Here is a 19069-nt window from a genome sequence, read left to right on the forward strand (position 1 = left end):
GTAATGCTGTTATGAATGTTCACGAAATCATGGTCTTGTGTAGACTTAAGTTTTTATTTCTCTTGGGTATAAATCTAGAGTAGAATTGCTGGGTCATATGGTAACTGTTTAAAGAACTGCCAGACTGTTTTCCAAAATGGCTGTACCATTTTACATTCTCACCATTAAGTGTATGAGGGTTCCAGTTTCTCTACATTCTCACCAACAATGGTTATTACCTAACTTTTGGCTTATAGTCATCCTGGTGGGTTTGGAGTAGTGTGTCAGCATGGTTTTGATTTTCATTTCCTTAATGACTAGTGATGTTGTACATCTTCTCATGTACTTATTGGCCACTTGTAGATCTTCTTTAATCCTTTACCCATTTTTGAACCAGTTTGTCTTTTTATTACTGAGTTGTAATAGTTCTTTATATTTTTTAGATAGAAGTCTCTTATCAGGCATATGATATGCAAAGATTTTCTCCCATTCTGTGGGTTGTATCATCACTTTCTTGATGGTGTTCTTTGAAGCAGAGAAATTTTATTTTTACTATTATTATTTTTTAAAAGATCTTATTTATTTGTCAAAGAGAGAGAGAGGGAGCACGAGCAGGGGGAGTGGCAGGCAGAGGGAGAAGCAGCCTCCCCTCTGAGCAAGGAGCCTGATGCAGGACTCGATCCCAGGACCCTGGGATCATGACCTGATCCGAAGGCAGATGCTTAACCGACTGAGCCACCCAGGCATCCCTGAAGCAGAGAAATTTTAAATTTTGATGATGTCCACTTTGTGTATTTTTCCTTTTGTTGCTTGTGATTTTGGTGTCACATCTAAGAAATCATTGCCTAATCTGAAGTCATTTATGTCTCTATTTTCTTTTAAGTGTTTTATAATTTTAACTCTTCCATGGAAGTCTTTGATCCATTTTGAGTTCATATTATGTAAAGTAGGGGTTCAGCTTCACTCTTTTGCATGTGGCTGTTCAGTTGCTCCAGCACCATTTATTGAAAAGACAATTTTTTCTCCATTGGATCATCTTGATACTCTTGTTGAAATCAACAGATCATAAATAGGAGGGTTTATTTCTGGAACTTTTCTTTATTTAATAGAGAGATGATAGTGAGCATCTTGACATGTTCCTGATTTTATTTTATTTTATTTTTAAAGAGTTATTTATTAATTTGAGGGGTGGGGGAGGAGCAGAGGGAAAGGGAGAGAGAGACTCTCAACTAGACTCCCTGCTGAGCACTGAGCCTGTTGCAGGGGTCCATCTCACACTGAGATCATGGCCTGAGCCGAAATCAAGAGTCAGACCCTTAACTGACTGAGCCACCCAGGCGCCCCTGATCCTGATTTTAATGGGAAACTTTTAGGCCTTCATCTTTTTGTGGTGCTGCTGTTAGTTTTTGATAGGGTAGCCTTATTAATAAAAGGATGTTTATTTGCATTCCTGGTTTGTTAAGAGATTTTTAAAATTTGTGAATGATATTCAAATGTTTTCTCTACATCTGTGAAGATGATATTTTGTTTTTATTCTTTAATCTGTTAGTGTGTTGAGTCACACAGATGGGTATTTCCTAATAGTAAATACTTGTATTCCTGAGATAAGCCCTTTTGGGACTTGCTTAGGTTTTATTTAGGACTTCTGTATCCGTCTGTGTAAGTGAGATTGGCCCATAGAGTCCTTTTCTTATATAGTTTTGATCTGGTTTTGGTGGCAAAACCTGTTTTTAGTTTTTTTATCAAACATCTCTTGAGCATTAAACATCTTTCCAGCCCTACCTCTAACTCCTGGATGACCAGTTCCATGCTGGCTTTGTCCCAGGACAACCTACCGTACCTTGTCTCAGTTCATGCCATGTTCCTTTCACATCCTTCCTCGGGCTTTCCCAATGCATAGGTGAGCGATGCCCACAAAACCTGCTCTGTGCTGGGGAGTGAAGAGCTAACACCTGTTGGGGGACACTCTTTTTCTTTTTTTAAGATTTTATTTATTTATTTGAGAGAGAGAAAGAGAGAGAGTATGAGTGCAAGCAGGGGGAGCAGCAGAGGGAGAGAGAAAGGGAGAAGCAGACCCTCCGTGGAGCAGGGAGCCTGATGGGCACTCAATCCCAGGCCCCTGGGACCATGACCTGAGCCAAAGGCAGATGCTTGACCGACTGAGCCACCCAGGTGCCCCAGGTGCCCAGGGGAGCACTTTTGACCAAGGTCGGACCTTGACCAAACTACTCAGGTGAGCCTATGCACCTTCCTTTCTTTTCCCAGGGTGACAGTCCCGAGATGAAATTAATAGGGCCTTTCGGTCTCCCTTAGTGGAAGCCAACTCAATGAAGTATCCTTACGTTAGCTTTCCTCCTTCCTTGTTTCAATCTTCCGTCCCTCACTTCGACTTCCCGGGATCATATTCCAAATAAACGACCCACACGCAAGCCTGAGTTTCAGGCTCTGTTTTCAGGGAAGCCCAGGCTAAAACAGTTTTGTTCCAGAAAATAAGTTGGTAGCTTTCTTTTTTTCTTTGAAAAATGTTCTGTTTTTTTTTTTGTGATGGTTGTATTGGATAAAATAATCTATTGAATGTTGTTAAAACCTGCCTATGACCATACTGTGCTGCTTGTGAGAGGACAAAGGAGCACTTCTTTCCCTTGCAACTTACTCAAGTTTTTAAACAGTTGTTGGTTTATTCAAGTCTTCCATTTCTCTTTGAATTTATTTTTATAATTTATATTTTCCAAACTTATAATGTTTTTCTCTTATACTTTAAACTTTCAACTGCATCTGTAGTTATATCTTCCTTTCATTTCTAATGTTATTTTGTGCCTAATTCGTGTCTTCTCTCTTTTTTCTTGATCAGTATAACGGGGGGCTTATTTATTGTCTTTTCAAAGAACTGGCTTTTAGCTTTATTGATCATAATTAGTTTCTGCTTTTGTATTTATTTCTTTTTTCCTGCTTTCTTTGAGTTTACTTTGAGTCAAATGTTTCCTGAGTTAACTCATTTATTTTTCTTAAAAAGTTTTAATATATGAGATATCCCAAATATCCAGAAAAACAAAAAACCAAAAACATATATATGTAATGAATACCCATGTAACTACCACACAGATTTAAAAAATCAAATTATTTTCAATCTTTCTTTGTTACTAAAGATTTCTTACTTACCAATAAATGCATTTAAGACTACTAACATAATGTAATATAACATACATTGCATCTTACAATTCTTGATTTGTAGAGCTTTGGTTATCTTTTAGTTTCCAACATTTTGAAATTTATGTTGTAATTTCCTCTTCAACTCATACACTATTAGAATGATATCTTTAAAATTCCAATGTATTTTCCCTTATCTTTCTATATTGATTTCTAATTTTATTGGAAAGAGAATATTAAATCTATTCTTTTAGATTAGCTGATACTTCTTTATTGATTTGGAAAGATGCTCAGGACATATTATTAAGAGAAAACATCATTATGTTCAAAATTACTGCATTGAGGAGAAAAAGCATGTGCATACTTGCAGGGAAAAAAGATAAAGGGGATACAAGCCAAAATATTATTCTGACAAATAGTTATCAACAAAGTGAAAGGAGATTGGTTTTCTTTAAGTTTTTATTTTAATTCCAGTTAGTTAACTTACAGTATTATATTAGTTTCAGATGTACAATATAGTAATTCCACACTTTATGGAAGGTTTTCTTCTAACTCATTTTTCTTCTTGAATTTTCAATGATTTCTCTAATGACCATGTTCTCTCTTAAAAAATAAAAAATCAGCTTACTGATTTTTAAAAATATTTCTTTGTAAACATATTTGATGCCCATTCAAAAAGCTTTTTAAAATATAGAGATGTATACTATACAAAGTTCTTGCTTGACTTCTAAACATACAGAGCATACATTTGTTAATTTAAAAATGGTATATATGTAAACATATATGTATTATATACATAGATGTAGATATATGTATATGTAGATATTTCTACAACTTGCTTTTATCCCTTATATTACATTACGGAGACTTTTGCTTTGCTGTAGCAGACTGACCATGTGACTTACACACATATTCTCCTGAAAACTCATTGAAATGACAGCATAGATGTACCCCCAAAGAGACGAAATCAGGATAATAAATTCTGAAAAGGATAACAAAAAATAAAATGTAAGAAAGAGAAACCAAGTCACAGGAAATGGTGGTACCATTATCAGGAAGGTAGGGGTGAGGTGGGTTGGGGCATAAGGAGCGGACCACCTCCACTTTCTTCTTGGCCCCAGTCAAGAGTTAATTCAGAGAAATAGCCCAGGGAAGCCTTAAACTGGGGGATACCAGGCACGAAAATTACTCCGGGACATACTGGTGAGGGAAACAATGATACACATGAGGTCATGTCTTATATATTAATAAAACAATATATGCACATAAATAGGAATGTGAAAGCATGGACCCACCCTGGAAAGATACACACAGTATCTGTGGTTACATGATAGTTTCCCACTGGCATGGTGCTGGGCTCTTCTCTAAATTTTCTCCCTGAGTGATCCTGTTCATTTCTGTGGCTTTAAATGCGGTCTGTGACTTTAAATTTTTGTCTCCTTTGGGTGGGCCCCCCCCCCCCCCCCCCCCCCACTGGCTCAGACTAAGCCAACCGTGGTGCTGTATTCCTCAGCCACGGTGCTTGCTTTAGGGAAGCGCATGAGACTAGAGCCTTTGGGACGTGGTGGAGCTCCGAGGCAGACACTTTTCCCGGCTGGCTTTGCACCTGAGAGAGAGAAAGTTCTGGCAGCATTCTTGCTCTAAGCTCTACCAGTTCACATTGCCACCCAACTGTTACTAATCCCGAGTAACATCAATTATTTATTTTTGTCTTTGCCAGTGGGTTAGGAGTAAATATATCTGCTTGACATTTTGTGTGTTGTTAGTGAGGTTAAGCACCTTTTCCTATTGTGTAGTCATTTGTATTTCTTTTATAAGTTGTCCATTTATTCTCTTTTGTCATTTATAAATTGCCTTGTTAGCCTGTGCCTTATTGATAAGTAAGATGTTTTAACATATTGTGACTATTATGCCTTTCTTATAGATATTACAAATATATTTAGCACACTGTTTTAAATAACTATTTTCTAATTATTTTAATGTTGTTATTGATGCTGAATGTGTCCCGGCACAGTCATTAATCTACTGTGCCTATAAATTCACATGGGAATTAAGGAGTGGAGCAGCCTCTTTCTAAGTGCTTATTCTCCTAGCAACATCTCCCAACACTGGTTTACTGTGGATTGGTCAAATATGAAAATTCTCCTTCACAGGCTGTTAAAGGTGTGCAAGCATAGACTTCATTCTATGAAAATTTACAATAAAGAGAGTAAAACATTTGAATAATCATTTTGGCTTTATTTATCACTGAAAATACAAATTTTTCCAACATATTGACTTCACATATAATTTACCTTATTGATTAAGCGCAATGTGAGTTTTTGTCTTAAAAATTAAGTCCATTTACTCTGAAAAACAAACTGAGGGTTCTAGAGGGGAGGGGGGTTGGAGGATGGGTAAGCCTGGTGATGGGTATTAAAGAGGGCACGTTCTGCATGGAGCACTGGGTGTTATGCACAAACAATGAATCATGGAACACTTCATCTAAAACTAATGATGTAATGTATGGTGATTAACATAACAATAAAAAATTAAAAAAATTAAGTCCATTTAGTGGTAAGTTTTTGTGGCCTCTCTGAGTTCCATGGACCAACAATTAGGAAATGCTGATTTATCTGACCAGCAAATAATACAATAAGAACAAATAGAATAGCTAAACTTTATGAGCATCAGTAATGTGGTACTATTCTAAGGGTGTGCTACACACATCACGCCCTTTATTTCTTAAAAGAACCCCATGAGGGGGTGCCTGGGTGGCTCAGTTGGTTAAACATCTGCCTTCGGCTTGGGTCGTGATCCCGGGGTCCCGGGATCGAGCCCCACGTCGGGCTTCCTGCTCAGTGGGGAGTCTGCTTCTTCCTCTCCCTCTGCCTGCCGCTTCCCCTGCTTGTGCTCTCTCTTTCTCTCTCTGTCAAATAAATAAAATCTCAAAAAACCAAAAACCAAACCCAACCTCATGAGGCAGGTACTATGACTATTCCTATTTTCCAGATGAAGGAACAGGCACAGCAAGGTTAATGAACTAATCCAAGCTCACCCAGCTACTGGGGAAGAGCAAGTCTTTGAACTCAGGCAGTCTGTGCTCACTGGCTACACCTTGAGCCATTAGGCCCACTGCTTTCTTAGTGTTTTGTTTTGTTTTATTTTGTTTTGTTTTGGTTGTCTTAAGCTTGATTTTATCACTTAAACCCATATGGTTCAGATCTGAGTTTATGTTTTATCACATGAAAATGGGAATTCGATGTGATAAGGACTCTTAGTGTGTTTAATCCTGAGTTCCGTAAATGGGCCTGGCATATATTTTTAAGAGATCAAGAATTACTAAAACGCTCTGTGGTGTCTCATGCAGCCCTAAACAAGAACTGAAGTCAAATTTTGGAATGATTGCCATTTTGACCTATACCAAGAATATGACATGTATGTATTTTCACTGAGTGTGTCTTTATCAAGCGGTGGCTAGTTATTTCAGATTGTCAGAGAAGCAGATACCTGCTGTCTTGACAGGGTAAATAGGGCTCCTAAGTGTCACCTTAGGGGGTGTCGGCCATTGCCTGGAGCCAGGCTGAGCTAGCAGGCTGCTCTGGGAGAGCCAGCTGCCAGGGACCTGGCCACAGGAGCTGAAGGGAAGAGCTAGGAGAATCTAGGTGAGAGGATCTCTGACTCTCGGGTGCCCAGCCTGAGGAAAGGGGTGCTTGGTCAGTAGGCATGTGGGCCAGGCACAGTGGGGCCTGATGCTCAGGGATTGGGCTTGGGGAGGGATGGTCCGGAGGAGCTCCCAAACACCTGTCTGAGAAGCGTGGTGGCCAGCAGGTCATTCTGAGTGGATTTGGTACCACTTGGGGGGCACAATTGTGCATCTGAAAGCAGCCCCATTCTTAAGCTCCTGCTCTCACTCCACTCCTCTATCCCAGAGCTGGTAAGGACATTTCACAGCCAGTAACCTCTCATGAGGGATGCACTGGGGAACCCTAGAAACAATGTTTATAAATATTAATAAGAACTAATATCTGCTGAGCTTATACCACCGGTCAGGAATGATTCAAAGACCTTCCACACGTACAAACCCTCTGAGGCAAGTATTGTTTACAGAAGAGGCAGGTGAGGCAGAGGGAGCTTAGGAAAATCGCCCAGGGTCACACAGCATGTAAAAGGGGCAGGTGGGAAAGGTGGGGGGCTGTTCCACCTGAGCGAGTTTGGCTCCAACCCCAAACATCAAGCTGTTATGCTCTATTGGCTTCTTGGGATATTAGTAAAGGGCTCTTCTCTGTAGATGTAAGAGGAACACTGGACTTGCTACACTGCTTACAACAAAATGTCTCAGTCTCAAGGCAGTAATTTCCTTCAGCCCCTCAGCTGTCTTCCAAATGTCCTTCACCTCTGGATTTTCCTGAGCTGGGAAGGGGCTCAGCTCTTAGCGTTTAAAAAGCCACAAGAGGCTACATTTAATACATATTTTTACTGCTGCTTTTTTTGTCCTGTTGGGCTCATTTTGTCCATCAATTTCCCCTGCAGAACCAAGACCAACCGTGTATGCTGACTGCTGTCCGGCCACCTCAGGACTGCCAGGTCTGGCACAGTGACCTTGGGTCCTGGCTCTCCCTGCAAAGAATTCATCACTTACAGTACTGTCCACTGAAGGCCGCCGGTCAGAGCTGCTGGAACACTGAGAAGTCCAGTAGAGGAAGGCTGCTCAGGTTCACACTCAAGTTCCAGACTCCAATAGGGCAGAAAGAGCAAGTCAGTATGTCATCCCCCTAGAGGTTAATGATAAAACTAGACAGCATTGTCAACCGCATCCACTTCAGGGCTCTGGAAATCGACCAGAGGCAAACAACAAATTGAGAAGTGTTCTTTTCATCCAGAACTGCTGTATTTTGGTATGAAGAATGGGAAGATATGGCATTCTTGCCTGGCACTGTCCCCCCACCACCCCCACTCCCGTCCCAGCTCAGTCAGTGCAAAGCTTCTAGTAGAATGCGGCGAGCCGAAAGCACCCACGGCAGGTTTGCTGCTGGACAGAGCACAACTGAGTTCCAGCAAAAGGTGAAAAACACCTCCCAGTCATGTCGTCAGGATCTTGGCGGCAAGTGAATGAGGGCGGCCAGCACTTCATTCAGCAGAGGTTGTTGTCAGGTTGGAAAAAGCAATCTTATGGCCAACAAGCCAGAAATTTCATAGAGAGATCTGGAAATGAGACAATCACTGAGGAGCTTGAAAAATTCTCTACACACCTGCCTTCTGAGAGTGTGCAGTGTGGGAGCAGAGAGGATCCAAGTTCTCCACACATCCCTGGCGAACTGACACAACAGACTTGCAGAGGACATGTGGATGGGCATGTGGGAATCCTACTGGGCTGATAGAAATGTTCTAAAGCTGGATTGTGGTGATGTTTGCACAACTCTGTACATTTACCAAAAATCACCAATTTTATACTCCAGATAGGTAAATGATACATCAGTAAAGCTGTTAAAAAAAAATACTTAGGTTCTAGTGAATGACTCTAAAGAATGTTGCTTGGAGAATTTTCCTTTGGTATATTACGGCACTGCAAAACCAACTTCTGACAGAACAAATGAGCTATTTTTGGTAAGAGATATTGGTCACCTGCAATGATTTCGTCAGTCCATCATGCACTGCATTAGAGCTTAGAAAGCGTTAACTTTCCAAGACCATCAATAAGCAAGACTCACTTGAAAACTATATATTTAAAGATGAAGATGTGTGTTCTGAGACATCATGTGTCAACATTGATTGAGCACAGAGTTTGCCACAGAGGCTAGGAGGCATACTACTTAAATTTGACAGCCTTCAAAGGGTTTATACTATTACAATTATAAGTTGATTTACAATAGTATGTTAAAGTTAAATATTATATTACTGTTACTGGGATAGGGCTGGTAGAAAACGAGATGTTCTTAAAAAAAAAAAAAAAAGGCGCCTGGGTGGCTCAGTTGGTTGGGCGACTGCCTTCGGCTCAGATAATGATCCTGGAGTCCCGGGATCAAGTCCCACATCGGGCTCCCTGCTCAGCGGGGAGTCTGCTTCTCCCTCTGACCCTCCTCCCTCTCATGCTCTCTGTCTCTCATTCTCTCTCTCGCAAATAAATAAAATCTTAAAAAAAAGAAAAGAAAACGAGATGTTGCCAAACACATCTGATAAATTATAAAATATCTTCTTCATTCGTTACTGCATTTAATCCTTGTAACAATCCTGTGGGTATTGCCAAAAGACAGGGAAACTGAGGCTCAGAGTGATTCAGCAGCTTGTTCAAGATCACATATCTTATGCCAAAGCTGAGATATGAATCCAGGTGGCTGATTCTCAAGCAAATGTTGGTGAAGATCTGGGATAACTGTCACTCATACCTGGTTCATTGGGGTGTAAATTTGTAAAATTTCCATGGAAGATAACTTGGTAATATCTAGCAAATGAAAACTGCATATATTCTTTGTCTTTGAAATTCCACTTCTAGGATGTTTGTGGTTCAGTATAAATGGCCATCAGTAATGAATTAATTAAATAAACCTCTGTCTAGAAATGGAATACTATACAGCCATCCAAGGATGTGTATCTGAATATACTAATACAGAATAATCTGCAAGGTATATTATCAAATTAAAAAAAAGCTGTTCTCCACACTTTTTAAAAAAGATTTTATTTATTTATTTGACAGAGAGAGACAGAGAGGGAACACAAGCAGGGGGAGCGGGAGAGGGAGAAGCACGCTTCCCGCCAAGCAGGGAACCCGATGTGGGACTCGATCCCAGGACCCTGGGATCATGACCTAAGCCAAAGGCAGACGCTCAATGACTGAGCCACCCAGGCACCCCTGTTCTCCACACTTTTTTGTATTTTTTAAAAGGGACTGGCTACCTAAAGAGACAGGGAGTTGTGGATACTATCATAAAACCAATTATACAATTTTAAACTGAGGTCTGTGGTTAATTATTTTTATTTTTTAAAAATTATTATTATTATTTTGATTTTCCATAGCAAGATTTTATGCAACAAAGTGGTTATTAAAAAGCTCTGCACATATATTAAGTATTTGTTTGTTTTATTATTAACATATAATGTATTGTTTCAGGCGTACAGGTCTGTGATTCATCAGTCTTACACAATTCACAGCGCTCACCATAGCACATACCCTCCCCAATGTCCATCACCCAGCCACCCCATCCCTCCCACCCCCCACCACTCCAGCAACCCTCAGTTTGTTTCCTGAGATTAAGAGTCTCTTATGGTTTGTCTCCCTCTCTGGTTTCTTCTTGTTTCATTTTTTCCTCCCTTCTCCTATGATTCTCTGCCTTGTTTCTCAAATTCCACATATCAGTGAGATCATATGGTAATTGTCTTTCTCTGACTGACTTATTTCACTTAGCATAATACCCTCTAGTTCCATCCATGTCATTGCAAATGGTTAAGATTTCATTTTTTTGATGGCTGCATAATATTCCATTATATATATTATGTGGTTAATTTTTAAAAAATATTTAATTTATTTATTTGAGAGAAAGAGGGAGAGCATGAGTGGGGGCCAGGGGCAGAGGGAGAGGGGGAAGCAGACCCACCCCTGAGCAGGGAGCCCGACACGGGCATGGGGCTTGATGCCAGGACCCTGAGATCATAACCTGAGCCGAAGGCAGACACTTAACCAACTAAGCCACTCAGGCGCCCCCATGATTAATTTTTAACTAGTGTCTGTGGTTTCCATATTTACAAATGGCAAAATAGTGAGCTGTTGACTAGGATATGGGATGGCCTCATCGTATATAAGTGAGTGTTTCTATGGTATTAGTTAAAAGGGATTTTTCCTAGTCTTTTAAGCTCTTCTCTTTTCTGACTTGGCCTATCCAAATCTTCAGAGTTAGAAGGAAACTTAGAAACTGTGTGGTTCAATACTTATCAACAGCAGGTCACAGCCTCCCAGTGAATTCTGAAATTAAATTTGTGGGTCAAAACTAACATTATTTCATCACTAAAAATTAAAAAAAATAAATAATATAGACTAAAACCTTATGGATAAGGAAATGGAGGCTCTGACAGGCCCAGTGACTTGCCCAAGATGAGTAACAGGGCTCGAATTTCTACTCTTGTGTCCAGACTTACAGATTCCTTTTTTGTTTCATCATATTTTATAGATGTTTCTGTTGCCAGGGTCACTGAAGGACTTTAAAGAGTGGAAAGGTAGGTAATTGAACTTTTATTTTTGAAAGACCATGAGGAACAATGTGGAGGGTGGGCTGGAGGGGACCAACGGGAGGCTGGGAGCCCAGGTAGGAGCTCCAGTGAGAACTGATGATCCATTAAGGCACTGGCTTTATGCCTTCTAAGGAAGAGAAAGGTGTGCAGTTTGTTTAGAGGACAGCAATGACAGGACCTGGAGATGACTGAGTTTGAAGTGGTACAGGAGAAAGAGTCAAGAAGAAATTCTAGGTTTCAGACTTGGGTACCTGGGTAAATGGTAGGGTGGTCTGCTGAGCAAGAAAAAACAGGAGAAGGATCAGTTTTGGGGGCAAAGACAATGAGAATGGATTTGAGATGTCTTTGGAAGTTTCACGTAGAGACGTCCAGGAGGGAGTGAGAAATCCAGCTTGGAATGCAGAAGAGAGCTCAGGGATAGAGCTTCTTATCTGGGGGTCATCCGTAGAGGGTGAAGGATAGCTGTGAAAGGATTTCTTCTTTTGGGTTCCTTTGGTCCTTACCCCTGAGTGTGGTTTCCAGGATTTCTTATTGGAAAGCCATGAGCAGAAACTTCTCACCGCACATCACCTCAACCAAATGCCACAGATACACAAAATGAAACCACTGGGGGCAGACTCAGAAACCAAAGCAACAAATTCTCCTCTCAAATTCTCTTATTTACTTGTTTGGTTTCCATTTGTGCCAGTGTAATTAAACAACTCTTTCTTTTACTTGGAACCTCTTTCTTTGGCCACTAGGGACTTCCCTCTGGTAGTGGCAGCAGTGACTTCAAGGACTTACCCCAGAGACCTCAGAACAGAAGCAACTGCTTTTCCACTTGAACTGTTATTTCTCTGCCTGAGGGAATCTTCTTGACCAGTGATCCTGCTAACCCTTAATGGGAAGTTTGGCCTCTGGGCTTCTTTATAGATATTAAATTCACAGTGAAACCGTGTAAGAATCCCATTCATTAAAAATTTCATTCATACTCTCCAAGCTGAAAACAAGAAACCACATTTTGGATTATATGGATAGCCACTCTCAGTGACCCAACTGACCAGTTGTTTCTGTTATGATACATTATTCCTGTGAATTCCAAGGGGATTAATGAAATAGAAACATTTTCTTATTTCACATTTCATGTAGATGCTAAGGCTTTGTTGGGAGGTTACTTGGTTATGGAGCAGGAATATTTCTCAGTGGAGGCTGTCAAGTTGGGCTATGTTAAAGGACACTGGATGTAGAATTTGCCTGGATTGGAAGGATCTAGAGTTTCCACTGGCCACAAATACAAGACCTATCGCTGACTAGATTCGTAACCTTGACAAGTCACTTTGCCTTTCCAGTCTTCATTTCTCTTCTTGAAGAAAAGGTGAAGTGGCTTTTCTGTGCTGAGGGTCCATATGAGGGTCCACATTGTTCTGGGTCCCCATGGAACTTAAAGGGAAACTTCCACAATGTTCAGAGCCCTTGGCATCCTCCTGCGATGGGAGGAGGATGTCCTGTAATTCCTTGCAGCAGGAACCCACTTAGGTGGCACCAACCCTGACTTCCAAATGGAACAGCACATACACAAAAGGAAAAGCGATGGCGTATTTCAAATCTGGAGAGATCTTATGAGAAGCTTCTGCCAGCAGCTGGTGCCGTTGTTGCCATCAAAAACCGGGCCGCTGTCAGTGTCATATCCGCCAGGCCCAGGGGCCCGGGGGCTGTGCTCAAGTCAGCTGCTGCCGCGGGAGCCACTCTGCTTGTGGCCGCTTGGCTCCCGGAACCTTCGCTAACCAGGGGCTGGCGGCCTGCAGGGGGCTGTGTCTCCCGGTGGTTAGGGATCCCCGGGCTGACCACCAGCCCCTCACAGAGAGGTCTTCTGTTAACCGGCCTGCTATCGCTTTGGGTAACCGGACTCTCCTCGGCGCTGTGTGGACGCGGCCACCCGAACAGGGCGGGGCTCGCGCAGTGGGTCGGGGGCGGGGGATGCTGGCCCGGGAAGTTCTGCACACGCGTGGCACCATCGCTCGTGAACCCCCAGGGGAGGCCACCCCTCATCTCTCCGGGAAAGGCCGTGACCGAGGAGGACTTTCCGGGCGAACGGGCTGCCCCAGACCCCGAATTTACTGCTGCTCAGCCTGAGGTCTCAGCTGGTGCGCACGTGTCCTGCAGTTCCCTACGGAAGACTGGAGCTCCCAGCCGCGGCTCAGGACTGCTCTGCAGCTCCCACTGCTCAGGCCCCTCGGTGGGTAGGAACAACCCCTGCGTGATCCTAAGCTGCTCTTCCACAGACTCTTAAACAGAAAATGGATATAAGGTTGATGGAGAATAAACAGTTTCCTAAAAAAAAGTAAAGGAGAAATGGGATCAAGTGGTCACTAAGTTTCCTTCTGAATCTAAAACTGCCGTGATTTTGTAAATGACTCTACAGTGGTCCTCATTTAAAGGACAGTTTATCAGACAATTAATTAAGCAAATATGTATGGAGAGCCCGTGTGTGCCTGCACTCCACCTGGAGCTGGGGAAACGGAGGACGGAGGTCACAGCGCCCGGCCCTTGCAGGCTACCGGGAGACATGACAGCTGTGTCCCAGGGGCCGCAATGGCCTGAGCTTTCCATTTCTGACTCTGTCATGATCATGTCCCTAGTTTGCTCACTGTAAAATGGAGTCAAATTCCGATAACTTCCTGTCTATCTCCTCTACTAGCACAAAGGACCGTCTCTTTTATTGGTGGTTGTATCTCCAGTAACTGGAAAAATACCCACCACATCGTTGGTGATTGATGTACAAGGTGTAATGATGGGGCACAGATTTGAAGGATATATTTAAAAGTGGTAGAAGAATGAGCTCATACAATGGTCTTCCAACATCAGTATGCAAATCCCAAGAAAGTTTACAAAGACTTTCCATGACATGGGCGGGGATTGATAGCTTTAGGGGTATCAATCAACTTCCACACGAACCATTTCTCAAAGTGGATCTGCCTGGGAACTGCTGAAAAAGTTGTCCTGCTGGGATTTCCCCCATCTTCCCTCTTACAAGCTTCTCTTACTCAATAAATTAATGACTTTTCTCCCAGTCTTACGGAGATGCTTTCCCCCAGGTGGTAAAAAGCACCTGAGAAGAAATGCCTGGTGGTATAGGGGTGGGTTTAAGACAGTAAATGGCTCTAATGACTGACTAATACATTTTTGCAAGCCAAGTGGTCTCCAATTCTTTCGTCAACAAAATTTAAGTAGAACCTAATGGGTTGTCACCTGATAGATGGCTAAAAATAATTTTTCATGGTGGATCAATCACAATGTGATTTTTGGCATGTACTTCACAGGGAACTCACAGAATTGATTGACATTGCTGTAACAAGACACCTTCCATTTCCACCTACTTGTTTATGAACGGGGTTTCTCAAGCTTTACATCTATAAAAACAAAAATGGAAATAGAAATGATGGCAAACTCTTGTCTTATTCTGTTAATAAGTAATATTCATTGAATACATGAATGAATTGGAAATGAAAACAAGCTCCTCTCAATAAAAGGTGCATTTCCAATATAATTTCCTTTTTATTCTATGATTATTCAAAGTTTATAATATATTTCTATTGTTTTAATTGACTGATTAATAATAGTAATTATAACACTAACAATATAGAAGAATTTTATTACTTAGAACCTTATGGTCACAGGAAACTTAAAAAAAATAAATTGATATTTATATACTATTTTTGTGCAAAGAAGTTTGATCAATAAAACATTTCATAAATGAAATAAAATTACATTAGGACTAAATTTTAGGCAGAAGTGGAATGGAAATATAAATTCAATAATAAATAAATGATATAAATACAAAATTTCCAACCGTTAAAGAAGAGCTTGTTCATTTATTCATTTTTTTAAAAAATGGAAGTGCTAGTCAAATTGCCTTAGTATTTAAATTCCATTGGATACATTTAAAAGATACATTCTATTGGATGTACCAAATATATTTTTAAATGTTTATATCTAGAAAGTTCTGGAAATTACTTTCTTTGCAATTCTTTAAATTCTTATGATTTTAAGAATTTAAATTCTTATGATGGACAAATTTTGAAGTGAATTTAGTGATGTATGAGGAGTATTTTTTTTTCTTTTAAAATTTTATTTATTTACTTAGAGAGAACATGAGCAGAGGGAAGGGCAGAGGGAGAGAGAGAGAGAGAATCCTAAGTGGACTCTACCCTGAGCATGGAGCCCAATGTGGGGCTCAATCTCATGACCCTGAGATCATGACCTGAGCCAAAACCAACAGCTGGACACTTAACCAACTGAGCCACCCAGGCACCTCAAGGAGTATGTTGTTTTAAACATTTTGGGGGGACCTACAGGTTTGAAGAGTATTGGTTAGTAATACAAGTGTGACATTCTAGGGGCGCCTGGGTGGCTCAGTCGTTAAGCATCTGCCTGCGGCTCAGGTCATGATCCCAGGGTCCTGGGATCGAGTCCCGCATCGGGCTCCCTACTCGGCGGGAAGCCTGCTTCTCCCTCTCCTACTCCCCCTGCTTGTGTTCCCTCTCTCACTGTGTCTCTCTCTGTCAAATAAGTAAAATAAAATATTTTTTAAAAAAACACAAAAAACAAGTGTGACGTTCTAATCCTGGCTGCAGGGTTGTTATCAAGCCTTGGGAAATGCCCTTCTTAATCCCTCTCTGTCCATTTCTCTTTCAAAAAAAAAAAAAAAGGGTACATCTGCTTCCTTTCCCTTATTCTCAGGAAAATTCTGAGATCATATGAGATAATGAAATAATGTGAAAGGTCTAGATTATTTCCTGGGGGCAAGTTGGACACCTCTGGGAAGTTTCAATAACTTTTCAAGGCTAACAGGATACTGGTTAGTTCCCCAGAAAGTATACATGGAAGGTATTCTTATTACTACCTTTATGTCACTGTAGCCTCCTCTTTCCCCGGTTTTGATTCAGCCCTTGGAATTTCACGAAAGCAGTCTAACCTCATAGGATTAGTTCTGCATCTCTGCATCAGGGGATTAGCAAGAAGAGACCTCGCTCTATTTCAGGGCACAGTCCAAGGTTCTACTCTGGTGGTCAGGAAGAGAAACCATAGACTCTACAACAGAAAAGCCAACAAGCCTGAACTCCCTTCCCAGATGGCCATGGGGCACATGTATCTTAGCTCAGAGTATATTGTCTGAGGTTCCGAGTGTTGTCACTGTTAACACCTATTCAGGTAACTGAGGCGAGTCAATCCACACCACGTGGGCCCCTTCAGCTTGGTAGATTATCTGACATCTTGTATTTAAGCCCTTTCCTCTTTTTTTTTTTTTAAGATTTTATTTATTTATTTGTCAGAGAGACAGAGAGAGCACAAGCAGGGGGAGTGGCAGGCAGAGGGAGAAGCAGGCTCCCCATTGAGCAAGGAGCCCGACCTGGGACTCGATCCCAAGACTCTGGGATCATGACCTGAGCCGAAGGCAGACGTTTAACCGACTGAGCCACCCAGGTGTTCCTCAAGTCCTTTCCTCTTAAAGATGCTTGTAATTTTGTAAACAATTAATGGAAAGTTAGACCTCAAGCCTCTCCTCCCAGTTCATAAAGCTCATTAGGTTGTGTTATCAGGTGGGCCTAATGTGCTTCAGAATTGGCTTTGCTTCGGAGGCCTTAATGAGAACATTGAATTTCGAATGAGGACTTTTAAGACACCTGCGGTCTTGAAAAGTCATGGAGTTTTAAGCTGTGGCGTCAGTCTAAGAACTTGTGGGGAAATGGTGGTGGGGAACTGCATAGGAAAAGAGAAGCTAGAGTAGGATTTCTCCATCAGGTGGGATAGCACATTCATTCATTCACTCGTTCAGTGTATATTTGTTTAGCTCCTGTCATGCCATTGGCAGAAATGCAGATAAATGCCCTTCCCCGTTCTCAGGGAGCTTATACTCTGGCTGCAGGAAGGCGAAAACAATGACAATACTATGCAATTACCCAAATGAAGACACTGTTGGAACAAAGGAGAATAAACAGCAAATTCTACGTAGGGAAGCAAAGGAAGACTTTCCAGAGGAGATGGCCTTTGAGCTCAAGACAGGGAGGAAGGCAGTTCAAGAATAAAGAATGTCGTGTCTCCCTGGAGGCCAGGGGGAACTTGGGATGAACAAGAAGCTCAGATGCCACCCACTCAAAATCAGAGGGAGAGTGGCTTGAGTTAGGCTCGATGGGAAGATGAGTATAAGCAAAATGGGATATTATGTCCAGGGGAGGATCCGGCTTCAGACTCAATCCAAGAACTCATAGGTTGTCGTCAGTTCTTTCTCCGTATTCCCCACCATCTCTCAGCTCTGCTGCTCTCCTTAGCTTCTGATTCATAGTGTCTCTCCAGAGTGAATGAGATGGCTACCAGACTCTTATTTTCTCCGTGTAGCAACTCCAATATCCATATACCAATTCCAGGGAAGTTTCTGATTGCCTCTGTGGGGTCACATGCACAATCATAAACCAATTATTCATGGAGGTTGGGGGAATGGGGATTCCTTTCTGGGTGACCGCCTGGGCCATTCCTATGATCTTGGGGGCAGGCACCAAGTCTGACAGCTCCAGCAGAATCCCAACAGAAAGCTGGGAAAGAGATCTCCAAAGAAACTAGAAGAATAGACACACGCTGGGAATATAAAAAGTGTAGCTACCACTGACCACAAGAGCAGAATTTGATTACAATATGGCAGTGGAGATATGGAAGAGACGATAGACAAAATAGGTTTTCAGGGGCTATAATTGACATCGAGACTTGGTTTTTGCTCCCCTGATCTTCTAAAAAAATGGATTTCTGTCTTTGGCAGCTACCTTCTCCCAGTGGATGCTGCCACTGGGAGAAGATTGAAAGTATTGGTAGCCAGAGAGGGCTAAATAAATAGATAGAGATAAATAAATAAGTAAAAATAGATAGATAGATGATAATAGAGATATTTGTTTATGATACCTTTCTTGGTTCCTCCAAAGAATTTGAGGCAACTTATAGGGATAATATAGTAAACTAAGAGTCATATTACCCAAGTTCTTATCCAATGTATTATAGGTGGGCTGCAAATGTAGTTCTTTGCTTCCTGGAAGCCAGAGCAAAGGGGGCAACGTTATCAGTCAAAAAGTTTACAATGATTGGGCGCCTGGGTGGTTCAGTTGGTTAAGTGTCCAAATCTTGATTTCAGCTCAGGTCATGCTCTCAGGGTGGTGGGATCAAGCCCCGTGTTGGGCTTCACACTGGACATGGAGCCTGCTTGAGATTCTTTCTCTCCCTCGGCCTCTGCCCGTCCCCGGTTTGCACGCTCTCATTCTCAAATAAATAAGTAAAGTCTTTTTTAAAAAGTTTGCGATGACCATCAGAGAAACTTGATCATTATTGATTCTGAAACCTGAAAAGGAATATCTCTCCAGCACTCATAAAGTTGTCATTGTGTAAGCTTGTAGTAATATCGTTCTGTCAGTAAACATAATAATACAGTTTGTGGGGATCTTAGAATGGTTTTCAGTGGCGGCTAATATCATATAGCTAAAGCATTAGTTAAGAGAAGTAATGTACTCTGTAACAAATCCAGGATATTTTGCAATCTTGGAAAAGTCTTGCAGAAGCCAGGTGAATCCAACAGTTAGATGAGTATTAGCGTTTATTGAGCTGTGAATCCCTTTAGTCAGGGCATGGGCTCCCCATCATTCTTAGTGTCTTACACCCAATTTATTTCTGTTACTTGTATTACCAGTCTAGCCCTTAAATGCATTTGCATATATGACTTCTG

General features: G+C 41.5%; 1 long non-coding RNA gene across 3 annotated transcripts in view; it reads left to right on the forward strand.

The window, feature by feature from the left end:
- LOC123863664 (uncharacterized) overlaps positions 1-14841 on the forward strand; it is a 74177-nt gene extending 59336 nt beyond the window's left edge. Inside the window, exons 3-4 of one of the 3 annotated variants that reach the window (XR_010409858.1) lie at positions 7639-11313; positions 12069-14841. This is a non-coding gene — a long non-coding RNA (uncharacterized LOC123863664). Of the gene's footprint in view, positions 1-7638 lie in introns of all 3 variants that reach the window. The other 2 variants (XR_010409856.1, XR_010409855.1) reach the window with 2 other exon arrangements.
- The last annotated feature ends 4228 nt before the right edge of the window (positions 14842-19069 follow it).

The sequence above is a fragment of the Mirounga angustirostris genome, unplaced genomic scaffold, assembly GCF_029215605.1.
Source record: "Mirounga angustirostris isolate CCGP_5_RB_7025 unplaced genomic scaffold, mMirAng1.0.hap1 SCAF_1, whole genome shotgun sequence".
In the NCBI taxonomy this organism is placed as follows: Eukaryota; Metazoa; Chordata; class Mammalia; order Carnivora; family Phocidae; genus Mirounga; species Mirounga angustirostris.